The 17,601-nt window shown below is 35.5% G+C and overlaps 1 pseudogene; it reads left to right on the top strand.

Moving 5' to 3' along the window:
* Nucleotides 1-17,345, top strand: part of LOC149813267 (protein PER1 homolog) — a 40,218-nt pseudogene extending 22,873 nt beyond the window's left edge.
* The last annotated feature ends 256 nt before the right edge of the window (nucleotides 17,346-17,601 follow it).

The raw sequence follows: 17,601 nt of genomic DNA, 5'->3' as shown, positions 1-17,601 counted from the left end.
ATATTATTTCAATTGTCTACCAAAATTCTCAACAAATCTTCTTCTCCAACCAAATTTTCTTCAAAAGCCTAACCATCAGTTCTACCTTGTAGAGAGCATCAACAACATTCGAAAAAAACACTCGTGATACTCGATGGTTCATACAAGGTCCAGAAAGAAAACCCTATCAGTCGAAGGCGTCGCATACTCAGCCGCTTCGGAAGAGGAAATGGACTCACCCCGTAGTCAAGGTCAGCAAGCAGAAGATGACGTAGATCCCCAGATGTACGTCATGTTCAAAAAGATGATGAGTAAGATGCTGGCCGAGCAAGCCGAAGCCAGTACTGAGCAGATTCAGATAAAGCAGAAGGAAAATGAGAAGGCCAGGGATTTCATTCATAGATGGAGATCCGCTTGCAATAAGATGCGTGAGCCAGTAGCAGAAGGACACGCACTATCTTTGATCCTGAGCAACTTCTCGCAACCCCTCAGGGGACTGATTTCTACATCTCCATCAAAGAGCTTCATAGAACTGACAGAACGAGCTGAATGGATTGAGTTGAGTATGGAAAATGGATCTTATGAAGGTTTCACGTTCACCAAAAACAACTGATCCCGCAACAATCATGGGCAGATTCAAAGGAAAATTTTGCAAATTTCATCGGGCAGTGGGACATGACACTGAGAATTGTTTCATCCTGAAGAATATCATTCAAGATTGCATCGACAAGAATATCCTTATTGAAGATAAGGAAGATACCAGTCGACCATCCTGAGCAAGTTTTCTAAAAATTGACAATGTCGAGACTATGTCACTTTCATCATTTTGTCATTTTGAAGGGACAATGTAGTCCCAGTTCTTCTATCAATTTGTTATTTCCTTCTTCAATGCACTAATAAATTTGTCAATCTTTCTTATGGCCTGGCGTCATCTTTTATATTCCTTATTTGCAAATGTTTAAATGTCTTCTTATAAGGGGTAACCTTTTTCAAAGTGCCTCTCTGATCAACCAAGAAGCTCATTGTCAGTTTTTACCTCGTTATCCTCAGAGAATTCTCATCAAATATCAACTACTTATCCTTTCATCCAAACTCTCACTCCCTAGTTATACTGGGGCATTATTTTGAAAATTGGCTTCAAAACTTTCTGTATGCAGGCAGGATCAAACAAATCTCTCATTTTGCACACATGTGCACCCATCTACATTCATTTGCATTTGCATGCATTCATTCGCATTCATCTGCATTCATCTACATCAATTTGCATTGAACTCCCCATTCAGGATAAGGGATAAATCCTGAGGCCCCGACAGTCGCCCAAGTTGTCGTAAGGGTGAAGACTGAAAATTTTCCATCAAAATCCATTAGTAATTCTTCAGAATCTAGTGTTCGTGCTGGTAATTTTTCAAAAATCCAATGTTCGTGCTGGTAAACTTTCAAAATCCAGTGTTCGTGCTGGTAAACTTTCAAAACCCAGTACTCGTACTGGTAATCATTTAAAACCCAGTGCTCGTACTGGTAACCATTTAAAATCCAGTGCTCGTACTGGTAATCTTTCAAAATCCAGTGCTTGTACTGGTACTCTTCCAAAATCTGATGCTCGTGCTAGTTGAACTAGTCCCAAATGTCATCTTTATACTTATCAACTTTTCTTTCCTTTAAATGTCTTGAATTGGTCTATAGGAGTCGAGTTCCTATTCGAATCTTCTTCCAAATCCAATTCAGAATTGGTCTAGAAAATCTAAGTTCCGACTTGAATTTTCTTACAAATCCAATTCGTATAATTGTCTTTCCTCTAGATTCTAGAATTGGTCTAGAAGAGTCGAGTTCCGATTCGAATCTTCTTCCAAATCCAATTCAGAATTGGTCTAGAAAATCCAAGTTCCGACTTGAATTTTCTTACAAATCCAATTCGTATAATTGTCTTTCCTCTAGATTCTAGAATTGGTCTAGAAGAGTCGAGTTCCGATTCGAATCTTCTTCCAAATCCAATTCAGAATTGGTCTAGAAAATCCAAGTCCCGACTTGAATTTTCTTACAAATCCAATTCGTATAATTTTCTTTCCTCTAGATTCTAGAATTGGTCTAGAAGAGTCGAGTTCCGATTCGAATCTTCTTCCAAATCCAATTCAGAATTGGTCTAGAAAATCCAAGTCCCGACTTAAATTTTCTTACAAATCCAATTCGTATAATTTTCTTTCCTCTAGATTCTAGAATTGGTCTAGAAGATTCGAGTTTCGATTCGAATCTTCTTCCAAATCCAATTCAGAATTGGTCTAGAAAATCCAAGTCCCGGCTTGAATTTTCTTACAAATCCAATTCGTATAATTTTCTTTCCTCTAGATTCTAGAATTGGTCTAGAAGAGTCGAGTTCCGATTCGAATCTTCTTCCAAATCCAATTCAGAATTGGTCTAGAAAATCAGAGTTCCGACTCAAATTTTCTTTCAAATCCAATTCGCTTAGCTTTCCTTTACAAGCTTGAACTTCTACTCAAACTATCCTGCGAGTTGGTCTAGAAGATCCGAGTTCCGACTCGAATTGTCTTTCAAAATCCAATTCATCTAGTTTTCCTTGAAGAGTTGAATTCTGATTCGAATCTTCCCTCAAAAACCCAGTTCAGCACCTGGTCCAGTCAAAGCTCACAAGTTGGAATCATTCCTTCTTAAGCTATGATCCTTATGTTGAATTCCTATGGAATTGATAGTTCGTAGGTCGAACCCCTACGGGACCAATGCCGTTCTCAATAGAACCAATGTCGTTCTTAGGCTAAATCCCTATAGAACCCATGTCATTCTCAGTAAACCAATTCACAATTTCGACTTTCGGGTCAATCAATTTCCAATTTCCAATTTCCAATTTCCAATTTCCAATTTCCAATTTCCAATTTCCAATTTCCAATTTCCAATTTCCAATTTCCAATTTCCAATTTCCAATTTCCAATTTCCAATTTCCAATTATCAATTTCCAAATTTCCAATTTCCAATTTCCAATTTCCAATTTCCAATTTCCAATTTCCAATTTCCAATTTCCAATTTCCAATTTCCAATTTCCAATTTCCAATTTCCAAATTCAAATATCAAATTTCAAAATTCCAATTTCCAAAATTTGACCCTTTTGGTCATCCAATACCAATTCCAATAAATTTCTCTTGCGAGAGACCCTTTTTATAGGGAGAGTTCGAGGGAGCTCGTTCTTTTCGCATGCTATCCAATTCATTCACTTAGCCCCTTTTCAGGGAGAGTTTGAAGGGACTCGTGTCTTTGTGAACCGTTTGCAAAACAAAATTCCAAATTTCACACAAGGAACCCTTTTTATAGGGAGAGACTCGACGGAGACTTGCTTTCCTTGTGGCCCCATAATTTCAGACTAGGCCATTTCATCATGAAGGACCCTCTTTTCAGTGAGAGTGTGATGAACTCGTTCCTTAATGACCAATTTACCAACCTCACCAATTTCGGCCCCCTTTCCATAAGAGAAGCCTAATGTTAGGAAGTTTTGACGAAAGCTTAATTTCTCTTCGAAAGTTCGTTTTGCAAACACCTCCTCTTCAGGGAAGAGAGGAGTAATTCCCAATTCTAATTTCTGAATCTTCTCCTTTGGGGAAAGGAGAAGAGAATTTTTGTCATGGATGTGTTGCGTTGTGCTTCAAATGCTCGCTTTCACAAAAGGATTTCAAGAAAGTTTTGCCAATTTGTCATTAAATATTTATTGATTTCAAAAATCTTTATTGCACAAAATTATTACCTCAAAATACCCTCAGTATTACTTCCGAAAGGACAAAGCTTTCGCGAAAAAGGATTCAAAGTTCAAAATCTTTCTATTGGCCAACCAAAAGGATGAAGAATAAATCTGCGATATGGCCAGTAAAGAAAACTCAATGATGTTGCAAAGCCATAAGTGATTGATATTGATCGCAGTCAATGGCACATTTTTAAAGACCTTTCTTGAAAAATAAAGCAGTCGAAATATCTTGGGTGATACAAAAAAATCCACTCAATCTCCATATCTCCTCAATCACCTAAGCTGCAATTAAATATCTGCAAAAGGGATTTCTTAATTATTGTCAAGATGAAGGCGAATTAAGTGAGTCGACCCCCGGGGCCAAAGAAGATTTGGATCATCTCCAAGATGACGGAGTTTGTGACGGATCCTTCCAGGGAAAGTTCAGATCACCGTCGAGATGAAGGCGAGTGTGATGAGCCTACCGACAAACCCTAAAAGGTATTTAATTTCTGCTATCGTCAAGAGATTTCCTACCAAAGAGCCAATAACTATCAAGATAATCCCTGAGAGAAAAGAAGGATCGGAACATCTCTGAGATGAAGGAGTTTGTGACGTACCCTTCCAAAAAAAAAAGAGAGAGACAAGTCAGGACATCTCCAAAATGAAGGATGATGTAATTCCCGAAAAATCCAAGAGAGCTCCAATCTGCTAAAAAAAAAGAGTGCAGAAAGATCATCATGAGAAAAGAATCCCAGGATATCAGACTGTCGAATCTATCAAGAATCTTCTTTAATTTTGTGAAATTCTTTTATCAATATTCTTTCAACAATAGCTCTCGCAATATCAAGAATACTTTCTTTCTCGTCCATATCAAGGAAATTGATAGCTTCCTTGAAAGAAAGCCAATCGCAAGCAATTTGAATTCGAATCTTGATTCTACGGAGTTAAGCCCAGTCGGAGATAATACTTCAGGTAGAAAAGAGGGAATACTTTCAAAACAATGTGCATCAGTTTCAATTATTTTGAATCAACAACAATTTTCAACATTCTGACAATATTTTCTAGTTATCTTGGCATGAAGCGAGAGCTTGAGGTTCATCTTTAGCGCATCCTGACACCATCCCTTTTTAGGACTTGATAACAGGAGTTTTCAAGATTTCTTCCCTTCTTTGGTATAATCTGAGCGCACGAGCTCTCAGATTCGCACACTTCCCTGTGTCCCCACTGTCCCACCATAGACAGTCCAATTTCGGCTTGAGGTTAAGCCACCAATTTCAGCAAAAGGCAATTTCAAAAGTTAATTAGTCTCAGCAATGAGGCGCCTAAAATCAATCCCTTTTCAAACTTTAGGGACCCCAATTTCCTTCCTTTTGCAAAACCCCTATCGGATTCATTGTGCGGAAATCCGAAGGTTCCATCACGGTCTCTTCTTTCGAGGATTCTGTCCATTTTCTGCCCAATCAGGTTAAGGGTATAAACTTGGGCCTCCTTTGATGAGGTATTCCATTTTCTGCCCAATCAGGTTAAGGGTATAAACCTGGGCCTCCTTTGATGAGGTATTCCATTTTCCACCCAATCAGGTCAAGGGTACAAACCTGAGCCTCCTTTGATGAGGTATTCCATTTTCAACCCGGTCAGGTTAAGGGTTAAGCCTGAGCTTCGTTCCATACGAGGTACTTCCCGTCCCATCCAGGTTAAGGGCAAAACCTGAATCTTACTTTCTTTTGAAATAAAATTTTATCCTTATTCTCCATTTCATATCTACCATCATCACTTGAATTAATTCTTTCATACTCAGTTAGATTCATCTAACTGGGGCATTTTTTATAATCCAAATTTGGTGTGTTTTCTTTGCCACTAAGCTCGGCTTACAACCGGCTTAGTAGCAAAGAGGGGCATCTGTAAACACCCAAAATTTTTACCCTCATCCAGTACTTACATTTCATGTGTCATTGCATATCATTGCATGCATTCGGCATACCATTTCATTGCACTACATAGCATTGCATGTCATTGCATCTCATTTTCGAGATCTAGCACTCCTGTTTTTCAAAACATTCAATCCAGATTTGAGTTTTAAAGCTTTCTTTCAAAATCAATTTCAAAACCTGGGTTTTTAGTCAACATTCTATCATTTTCCAACCCTAGGACCTCATATTTCAAAATATTTTGTTAGAAAACAATCTGGATTCATTTCAAACTCAATTTCAATTGATTTCAATTCTCAGATGAGACCCATTTAGGTGGTGTCACTTCTGGATTCATTTACTTGTCAAAAATCTCCAAAAATTTCAGAGTCCTAGTTGGATCAGGACTCTTTTTCCAGAGTCCAGTCGGATCAGAACTCTACTTTTCACTACCTTTTTACCTGCTTTCGGAGAAAACCTTTCAAAATCTTCTATTTTGGCCAAAATTTCAGAGTCCTAGTTGGATCAGGACTCTTTTTCCAGAGTCCAGTCGGATCAGGACTCTTCTTCGGAGTTTCAATTGGATTGGGACTCTAATCTTTTACAGCTATTTTATCTATTTCAATCAAATCTTTTAAAATCTTTCAAAATGAGTCAGAAACTCAGAGTTTCAGTTAAAACAGGACTCTGTTCAGAGAGTCCTAGTTGGATCAGGACTCTGATTCTGATTTCAATTTTGAGAAAATCTTTCAGACATCTTTCAATCTACCAAAACTATTACACTTTTATCAAAGAATTTCAAAATTCTGAGGTTTTATCTCAGAGTCCTGATCAAATCAGGACTCTACCCCAGAGTCCTGATCGAAGTAGGACTCTATCCAAAATTGATTTTCTCACTTCATTTTCACTAGTTTTCAAAAAACTTTGCCCAAATTTCATCATTTGTTCATCAGAAAACCAAAATTCTTAGAGTTCTGATCGAATCAGGACTCTTTCTTAGAGTCCTAATCAGATCAGGACTCTGAACCAAAACTTCAATTTCATCCTGCTTTAACTGTTTTTCAAAATCCTCCCATTTGTTTTCTCAAGAAAATCCAAAAATCTGAGAGTCCTAGTTCAATCAGGACTCTGTCCTCAGAGTCTCAGTTGAATCAGAACTCTATTTTATTCCAGTATTCGTTATTGTTTTCACTGTTTTGACAAGTTCTTTCATTTGTTTTTCAGAAAATACCAAAAAAAATCTAGAGTTTCAGTCCGATCAGAACTCTGTCCCAGAGTCCTAGTCCAGTCAGGAGTCTGTTTTGAAGTCTGTTTTTATTTCATTTTTATTGTTTTCAAAATTTAGGTCATTTTACAGAGTCCAATTAATTTAGGACTCTATTTTAGAGGTCGGTCGAGTTAGGAGTCTACCCCTGACTGTGTTTTTTCTACTTATTTCGTCAGTTTTTGATAAAATCTTTCAAAAACTCTTCCATTTGAATTCTAAAATCTAAAATCTGAGAATCCTAAGAGTTCCGGACTCTAACTCGGAGTTCAAGTTCGCTTGATACCCTATTTTCAAAGATCTTGAATTTCAAATACTGATTTTAACCCCTTTTCAAAACCATTTTCAGTGTTTATTTCAAAATTCTTCAAAACTCGATGTGGGCTCACTCAGTTGGCACCATATCCAGAGGAGTTATGACTTGGTTAGAACCCTATGCCATTTCAAAAATTCTAATTTTAAGATTGCTTTTGAAAATCCTTTTGAAAACTCCTTCAATTTCAAGTTTTAAAATCGTTTTTTAAAAAACTCAAGTAGGGCCCACTCGGGGTGGCGCCATATTCGAGTAAGTCGGGGCTAGACTAGGGTTAGTCAGTGTCTTAGTTAGTGTTAGGGGTTTAGAAGAGTTAATATCATTTTGAAAACCCATTTTGAAGTTTATTTTTTAAAACTAGTGTTTTTAAAGGTTTTTAAAGGTTTTTAAAAAACCAAATGTGGAAGATGCCAAGTGGCATCACATTTGGACTTTCTAGGGTTTAATTAGGGGTTAATTAGGGATTAATTAGAGTCCCACCTAGGCTATAATTCTCCAAAAAATCGTTGCCCCCTTTATTGGATTTATTAGAAAGAGTTCTAAAAAAATAAAACTCCTTAATTAACCCTAATTAAGGAGGTTTTGAAAACCCTATATGGACTCAGACTGGTTGGTGAGCTAGGTCAAAAATAGCATATTTTTAGGGTTTAATGCAATTTTCGAATTAATTTAATGCCAAAAAAATATTTTTATAATTCTAATCTGATATTAGGGTTATAACAAGTGCAGGTACTAATTTTGAGGATTTTTAGAATCCGTTTGATGCTTGAATGGCTTGAGTTGCAAAACAGGGCACCCGAAGAATTTCAAAACATTGCAAAAATCACAAAATTTGTGATATTCTTGGATTTTTGTGCATAAGCATATATTTTTAGGGTTTAATCATATTCATAATCATATTAGGTTGCTTTGGGTTTAATTTGATGCTCATTTGATTTCATTTAGTGCATAAAACCTAAGTTTTTACCAAAATCTATTTCAGAAAACCCTCATTTCAAGGCCATAGTCTTGCTATCAGGGGCAATTTGGTCATTTGACCTCAATTTCAAAATTCCTAACCCTAATTTTCATATTTTTAATCATGTCATAGCATATTTAGTTTGATTTATTTTTATTTGTATTTCAAAACTTGCATTTACCAAATATCTTTCTGAAAACCCTAATTTCAAGGCCATAGTCTTGTTATTAGGGGTATTTTGGTCATTTTGACCCCAATTTCAAAATTTCATATCTTATCTTCCTTATTTATTCAATCTTATTTCATATTTTATCAATTTTGATTTAAGGGAATCATGGCAAAAAGGCTTATATCTAGCAAAATCCAGTAATTTCTAGATATTACTGTATAAACCTAGAAAAGCCAACATATATTCACTAACCAAGCTTTCTAGTTTTGCAGGTACATTGAAGATTTTATTTTTCATGTATTTAAATTTCAATAGTGATGTAAACTAAATTAAACTTTGGAATAAGAATTTACATTTCCTGCTTAGCTTAGGCATCATTGCATATAGTTTACTTTTTTTTAAATAATGTTAATGTGTGATGGATGATGATTCATGCATATTCAAACTCACTATGGTCTACACGAATGGCACATACACTAGCTTTTATGAAGTTTATAAACTTGGTGGAATTCGTATTTATGGCCATAGTCAGAATATGAATGATACCCAGATTTATGATCTTCACATTAGCCACATTCAGCCTACACTCTTAGGCTAATTTCAAAATGCACTGCATTTCTCAAAAATACAAAAAGTATTTCTCAATTCCTCAAATCCATATTCATTCATTTCATGCATTTGCCAATTCCAATTAAAATCTCAATTCAAAGAAGTTCATTTTCTCAAAATCCTCTAAGTCTTATTCAAAAATCGATTTTCTCAAAATATGGATTTGCCCATGATATTTCAAGTATTTTCCAAGTTCCAAATTTGATTTTCTAAGTTATATTTTCAATCTCAAAGTTTGAATTCAAAGAAATCAAGTTTTCCAAAGTAATTTCACATTTCTTAAAATCGATTTTCACAAAATCTCAAGATTTCTTCAAAAACCGATTTTTACTTTTCTCAGAAGTACATTTCAAATCCCAATTCACAATTTTCCATGTGATATCTATTCTAAGTGTTTCAGTTATTCAAAGCAAACATCATGTTTTCAAATGTGCATTTTCAGAAAATTCATAGCACATGCCTGATTCTATGTGCATTTAGAAATTAGAATATGATTTAGACAAGTTGAATAGAGCAGAGCAGTAGATTGATCCTTGGTTCGATTACCCCTGTTAAAGGTGGCAGGAACGGTCGAACCTCGTACCGACAGGCGAGTCCCATTCTACGGAATTTTCTCGCATTTTAAAACGAAGGCGAATTATTTTCAAAAACTTTTCAAAGGTCAGTTTGACTCGCAAAAGCTAAAAATTTTGCGATGATAACACCATTGCCTTTGACTACATGTTTCTGCATGAGAAACATGTTGCCAACTGCATGTTAATGTTGTTTTGTGCATTGTGGCAGTATAGCTATGTCTCAGTGGTCATGTTTTGTATCCTGAGCATGCCCAACTTTATTACATGTGAATGGCAAAAATAGGTACTGGTTATGATCTGCATTAGATTATCATGCTTATGTTTTATGCATGAAAACTCATGAAATTTATAACATGCATGAATATGATCATGTGCTTATTTGAGAGTTTATACATATGATGGATCAAGAAAAATGCATATTGCAAGCATTTGTTTGTATGCATATGCAATTTGTTTTACATGTATATTCTTGTTGTGTGAGAATTAATGTGCATTGTGGACATATTTGGATAATTGAGTGGTTGCATGTTCATTGAGGATTTTGCATAAGATGCATCAGTGGTCATATGTGAACCAATGTAGGTCATGTGGGCCAAGAGTATGTGTTTCTCCAAGATTTGTGTTTATGCATTGCAAAATTTACTTTTGAAATTATTGGCTTTATAATTTAATTGCATTGTTAAAATTGTAATGGTTCAGGTCCCGTGTTGGGTTTTGTATGTTGATTTGCAAAACAGTTCCTGTGTAAAGAAGTTTGCTTTTGTTAGAAAGATAAAAGAGATAAACAATGTAATTAATATTTTTCTTCCTGGATGTCCCTTCCACATTTTAGGAATCATGGATGGTAGTTTTGGAGAAACTGTGAAGATACTAAAACTCTGTGTGTGTTTGTACCCATGAACCCAATATGTTGGTTCACCTCTCGACCATGGTTCTAGGGAGTTTTCAGTCACTTTGCCTAGGGGTGGTGTTGTGACACAATTGTTGTTATTGGTATACCAAGAAAGTGGCATCAGTGGATGTTGATTTTTCTTGTGTCCCAATATTAGATGTTGATTTCTAATAATTTGATGGATGGTGTTGATTCTTGATATTGGTCAAAGGACAAGTGTAGAACCTAGTAATCAAATATAAATTGTGTGTTAAGCTATAATTGGGGACCTATCTTAGACTTCGGGAATTGTTATGCTTGTTTTGAGTATCCGCGGGAATGGTACAAAAAATCTTTGATTCTTACCCAGTATTTCCAATGTTTTTCTTAGGACCTAGAGCTCAGTGATGGGAATGACTACCACAAGGAGCCTACGAGATCACATGACTAGATTTGATATTTCTTGACAATGTGGCTTTAGATTATATTTATTATTTTAATTTTATTCACAAACATTGATTTATTGATTAATAAAGTTAACTATTTGTTTGGTTGGTTCAATGTAAAGATCACTTATAGTTCGGTAGTTGTTAAGTCTGTGAGGCCTCGGATCCTTGGGTTTTGGTTTCTATAATTGTTTAAAAAAAAATCACTTTTCATGGGGATGAGTTGGGGTCGTTACAAACAGTTCCTATTCCAGGTCATTTATGCACTCTTTTCGATGTTCCCTTTGGAGGTTCAAGCCCTCCATCGCCTTCTAACATCTTCGTATCTTGCTACACCACCACCTTCGTATTCAGTATCAATTGCCTCATATCATAATCATGATGCTCTTAGGGTCATCTTTGGTCAGCTGAACTTGAGTCAAAGCCAGCCAGTAAGTCTGTGGTCCACTAGTTCACATGCGCAGCAGAACATCAGAAAGCAGACTGCCCCTTCTTCCTCACAGGCATCGACTTTTCAGAACATTTGATTCCTGGATTCTGAGGCTACTCACCATGTGACAAGAGACATGTAAATTCATGCATGCAATGCATTATTATGGATTGGATTGTGTTATTACAGAAGACGGTAAACATCACCCCATCACTCACATAAGCATTGCCTTAATACCTACCAGTTCTTGTCCTCTTTATTTACCAAGCACTCTTTTTTCTCCTAGCATTAAGCATAATCTTATCTTTGTTTCTCAACTGGCCGACCAAATGAATTCTTATGTCTCATTTTCTCTGTCCTCTATTTCTGTTAAGGATATTCACACAAAGTGGATGCTGATTGTAGGGAAGTGATGTGGTGGTCTCTGTGTGGTGAATGAAGTTCCTTCATCGTCAGACAGTCGTGTTTCCTATTCTTTTGGATCTCTACTATTTTTATCTGGGGTCACTTGTCCAATTAGTAACATCAAAATGTGCCATCGTAGATTAGGTCATTGTCATTCTGGATAGTAACATCAAAATGTGGCATCTTAGATAGAGAGAGTGTCTTTTCTGCTTTAGTGATTTTTGTTTAAGCCTTGCTGCCAGTTTAGCTTTGGACCTTCTTGTAAGCCTTATTGTTCGTAGCCATGATCTTCTCTTGGCGTTTAAGAGATAAAGAGAGAGAGAGAGAGAGAGAGAGAGAGATACAGTAATATCGTGTGTGTTTTCATAGTTTTGAATTCTGCATTTCTTAAATTTTGGCTAAGTGTTTGTGAAGTTGATAGAAATCATGGAAAATATCTTTGATTTTAGGTGACATCATCTGGGTCCTAAACCAAAATGAGACAAATAATATTTGTAAAACTCTCTTTTTAACCTTTAAAATCAAGCAAAAATCGAGCAAAATTTAAGTTAAATTCGAGCAAACTTTGAATGCAAAAATCAGGTATGTATACCATTAGGTGCATCTCATAATTATGAGAACATTGATATTTTGTTTTTCTAAAATTGGACTACAGTTGGCTCAAAAATCCTATTTTTTTAAAAATGATCCGCCTCTATTTTGCCATTTTCTGCATTGGGTTGGATCGGATTTGATCTGTTTGATACAAGTTCATATGGATCTGGACTCAATCCAGAACCTATATTAACTAGGATCTGCTTCAGGTTGAGATCCATATGGATTTGGATCTATATTCAAAATCCAAGTCCAACCAATATAAAACTTTAAATTCAATTAAAAGATTAAATTGAGTAAAATTCTGCCATGAGAAGACTCCTAGAGGAGGAAGATACCCTCTGGAATGTTCTTAAATTTTATTATTTAATAATTAATAAAAATATATCAATTAATAAATTTTGATTTTTTTTATCCAGATAGGGTGGAATTCTATATTTGTGGAACTCTACCTAATTAGGAGATTTTAGAGAAGGCATCACCCTCTAGAAAGATCCCAAAAGTGGTTAGAGATAAATAAATGAAAATTAATATATAGATAAAAAGAGGTAGTTAAAGAGAGAGAGATTTTTACATTTGTAGAACTCTATCTTCTATTATTTGAGGACTCTAGAGGGGTGTCACCCTCTAGAGCAGCCTATTTAAATAAATAAATAATATGATACCAAAAAAAGAGAAAAATAAAATCTAGAAACCTATATAAGGGTTAGTTTTTTTCCCTCTCTCTAGAATAGACATTCTAGAGAGAGAATGAGAGAGAGAAAAGAAAAAAAGAAAGGAAAGAAGAAGAGGAAGTTCATCTCCCGTTCCGATCGTTCGCCATATATTTTTTTATCTTTTTTCGTTTCTCAACCAAGGTACGGGTTCCTCAATTGATTCGAATGAAAAGAAATAATCTAAATCAGATTTATGTGAGATTTTAGCTGGAAAAATAATAAACTTGATTTTTAAAGCATATTCAAACACATGCCTCGATGCATGATTGCATGTAACTTAATTTTTTATGAAAGCATGTTTTGTTTTTCTTGTTTATTCATGTATAAATCCATGTTTAAATTGTTGATATAGCAAAAGCATGTTGGATATATATATATATAGGGGTCGGCCATGTGTATGGAAGACCCATCACAGTTCTAGTCTAGAATCTACTTTTCGGCATCTCATTCTTTGGTGAAAAAGAGGAGTCTTTCGACATCCTTTGTGTAGGAGAGCCTTTTGGCATCTCGTTCTTTGGTGAAAAAAATGAGTCTTTTGGCTTCCTTTGCATAGGAGAGACTTTCGACATCTCATTTTTTGCTGCAGTGGAAATACTTTTCAGCATTTTTTTTCTTTGGAGATGCATCAAATTTCAAGGCTAAGTCTTCCAAGTTATCGAAGGACGTCGATATGGCTCTGGTTTTGCTTCTAGTAAAAGGGCTCATGTATGCAGAAGTAGGCGAAGTGGTGGTGTCATTTAATTGGCTCGCGAGCACCAACTTGATTTTCATACTCTTGTTTCTTCCCACCATTATTGTAGATCTTAGAGGGAGATCATAAGAAGCAGGCAAATGTCCCATCGGGTGTGCCAAACTGAAACATTAAATTTTTTTAACACTCAAATTGAGATATGAAAACTTGAAACTTTATTTCGGGATATTTTCACCTTTACAATAGCCTCTGATTCCCAGAGCTTAGATTACAAGTGAGAAGAAGAAGAAAAGATAGAGATAAAAGGAGAAGAAGATGAGGGCTTGTGAGTCGATCAGATACTCATGTCTTCTTGGGCTTCCTTGAGTACACTATCACCTTGGCAATTTGCTTTATACTTTTCTCTATCCCCTCCTTTTCTCCTCTCTGAACTTACGTAACTTCTCTCTTTTATAGAGTTGTTCCCTTAAGTTTAGCATCACATGATGGAAGTTATTCCATCATGGATATTGTTTTTGCTGGATGGATGTCATCAATATTTGTAACCACCCCCACGCTCCTTGCTTTCCTACTTTATGGATACCAGCCACGACATGGGTAGGTGCTTGGGAGTTAGGGTGATAAGTGACTGATTTATTACAACCAGCACAAGTTATCATATTTTACTATAACCAGTAAGGGAGGTTTACCATAACCTACGTATTTATCTTATCGTGTGTAAATAAATATATATTTGATAATTTTGACAAACTTGCATATGTATTTGTGATCATCGCAAAATTTTTTCCTCTCTCGTGGTTTCTCTTTCTTCCTTCTCTTTTCCTTTTCTAACCTCTATTTTCCTCTTTTTTGAAGGGAGAAGAATAAAAGCGAGAAAAGAAAAAAAGAGAGAAGAGAAAAGAAAGAAAGAAAGAGAGAAGAGGAACTATTTTGCGGGTTTTCACTTGACCTTGATTTGAAAAATATTTAGCAAATAACTCACCTCCGTTTTGAAAATTTGCGGGAAAAGGAGAGACGGGATTCGCTCGTCGGTACGAGGTTCGACCATTCCTAGCGCCTTTACCAGGGGTAATCGAACCAAGGATCGAATCTATGCCTTTTTGCTTTGCCTAAATATAATCTAAAAATTTATTCTAACTCTAAAATGCACAAAGAATCATGCTTGTGCAATGCGAGGATGTATGCTCTTTTTGAAAAATTGATTTAGAAATTTCCAAGTATTCTGAAGATGAACTTGGTAAAAGAGTGAAGAAATGATTTAATTTAACTTAGAACTTGAGATAGATCAGAGGAGTTCTAAGTTTCTGAAGTAAATTAGGATTTGGAAGGATAAATGAGAAGAAATGACTTGAAGCTTTGAAATGAAAGGAAATGAAGTTTCAAAGTCTGAAATGGACTTTGAATTTGAATTTGAATTTAGGAAAGGAAATGAATACTTGAGATGGAATTAAATTTGGATTTTTAAGTTTGGAATGGATCTGAGATAATCAAATGGTATTTAAGAATGGATGAGATCTGAAAGTAGAATTGGATTTGAAGTCTAAAATTGAGAATGGAATTGGATCTAAAGATGGATTTAAAATCTGAAATCTGAAATTGGGTTCTGGATCCTAAGATGGATTTGGATCAGAAGTCTAAGATCCAAATGTGAAATTGGAGTTTGGATCCTAAAGGAGAATTGGATCTGAAGTCTGAGATCCAAAAGTAGAATTGGACTCTGGATCCTAAAGAGGAATTGGATCTGAAGTCTGAGATCCAATATGAGTGTTGAATCTTGGATCCTAAAAATGGATTTGGATATGAAGTCTGAGATCCAATATGGAATTGGATCCTGGATCCTAAGATGGATTTGGATCTGAAGTCTGAGATCAAAGGTGAAATTGGTTCTGGATCCTAGAAGGGAGTGGATCTGAAGTCTAAGATCCAAAGTGAAATTGGAGTCTGAATCCTAAGGAGGAATTGGAGTTAAATTCAGAAGATGAATCAAGAATCTCAAAGTTAAATTGAACTTTGATTTTGATTGGAGTTTTGAATATAAATGTATTTGGAATTTCAAAGTCAATTTGAACTTTGAAATCCGATTTGAATTTTGAATATAAAATGAATTTGAAATTTTAATCTTTGAGATTTAAAAATGAAATAGAATTTTGAAAATTGAAATTGGATTTGATAAGGATTGAAGATAGATTTGAAGAAAGTATTTACATTACTTGGAGTTTTTGAAGAGGAAATTTTGAAAATATGATGGAATTCTGTCCTAAATGATGAATGAATTTAAAGAATTTGAAGTTGGATTTTGAAAAAAAGCTATTCCATTTTTTAAATAAATTAAAATAAGATTGAAGATATAATACATCCTTGACTATGGTCATTGAATGTATTATATAATAATCTATATTTAAATTCAGGTGAAGAATGAAACACATTTGGTGCTTTTATAGGATTTAAAATGAAATTAATTCTCAATATACCCTGACTATGGCCATTGCTATATATTTTGAATTAATTTTAAGTTAAATTCTGATAAAAGGAGAAAATATTTAAGGAAACATGATGAGTCTTGAAAATAGATCCAGTGCGGATCCAGTGTTACTTCGTAAAAGATAAAAACACTAAGTTTTGTCCACACCCTGACTATGGCCATTGATGTGGATCATCAACTTAGGATTAATTTACCTTTTACGAAATGGTGCACGTGCCATTCGTGTTTCACCAATGTTAGAATTTTGAGAAAGATCAAAAAAATGCATTAAAACAAACAATTCATGGTATTTACAATGCTCATTCATTCTATCTAAAACAGGAAATGTAAATTCTCATTAATATCTAACTATTACAATTCATAAAATCAAATTTACAACTTCAAATAATGGCCTTTTCCACAAGTTTCCTGCAAAAGACTTGATTAGTAGAAGAAAATAGAAGAAAATTGTATATATCATATAGATGTTGAAAGGGTTCATACATGATGAAAAGATGATGTATATGTACATCTATATACATGTATGTATATGGGCATATATATCAATAACTTGGGAAAACATCTGGGCATATATATATATATATATTGTATATACGTATATACATATATATGTATACACATGTGGATATGGATGATGGTGAAAATGCAAAAGTATATGGAGATGGCAAATGAGCATGTAAACACAGCAGGGGATTGCCCCTGCGCCTGTGTTAAGTGTTGGGGTTTATGAAAGACCAACCACAGCAGTGCCTTGGCGCTGTTGCATAACAGTGTCGGGCACGGCTATGGATATATGACTTTGACAGCAGTGTATTGACACTGCTGTAAATCTCTATGAAAGGTTACTGCTGTATGTGGAGATATATGCAGGGTATAATGTAGATAGAATAAGAAGTACAGCAATGCGATACTGTAAGTAAGGTTTGAGATATGTGGGTGCTGTGCATAATGAAAAGGATGCTGTGAAAGAGGATTCTAGTAAATGCAGGTGGTGTGCAGGTGTTAGGAATTTACAGCAAACAAGGTGGATTGCTGAGGGTTTGGAGTGTTGAAGCACATATGTAACGTGTGTAGTGTTGGAAGTGCTATACCTATGGGTGTAACATGATGTTGTGGGATGTTACCACTGTAGGTAAATGGAGAAGCAACATAGACAAAGCTGAAGGTGCAGCAAGATGGACTGCAACTGGGGTTATAATGGTGGGAAGCTAAAGTGATGGGTAACAAAGGGTGTATGTGCTGGAAATATAGGGGCAACACAACAGTGTTTTGCGCCACTGTGGGTGCCTTGGGATGATACTTGGAAGGTGGCCAGCATATACAAGGATGAGTAATGACTGTTCCAGGCATATGAAAGGCGGGTGCCTTTGTACTATCGGCAGAACTAACCTGGGAAGAACAACAATGATCTGCTGGTGTTATGATAATGAATGTCATAAATAGCAGATAGGTAAATGGGTGATGCTAC

The sequence above is a fragment of the Nuphar pumila genome, chromosome 16 (assembly GCF_984573655.1).
Source record: "Nuphar pumila chromosome 16, dmNupPumi1.hap1.1, whole genome shotgun sequence".
Taxonomy (NCBI): domain Eukaryota; kingdom Viridiplantae; phylum Streptophyta; class Magnoliopsida; order Nymphaeales; family Nymphaeaceae; genus Nuphar; species Nuphar pumila.
The sequence above is the reverse complement of the archived record's forward strand: the minus strand, read 5'-3'. Positions and strand labels throughout refer to the sequence as shown.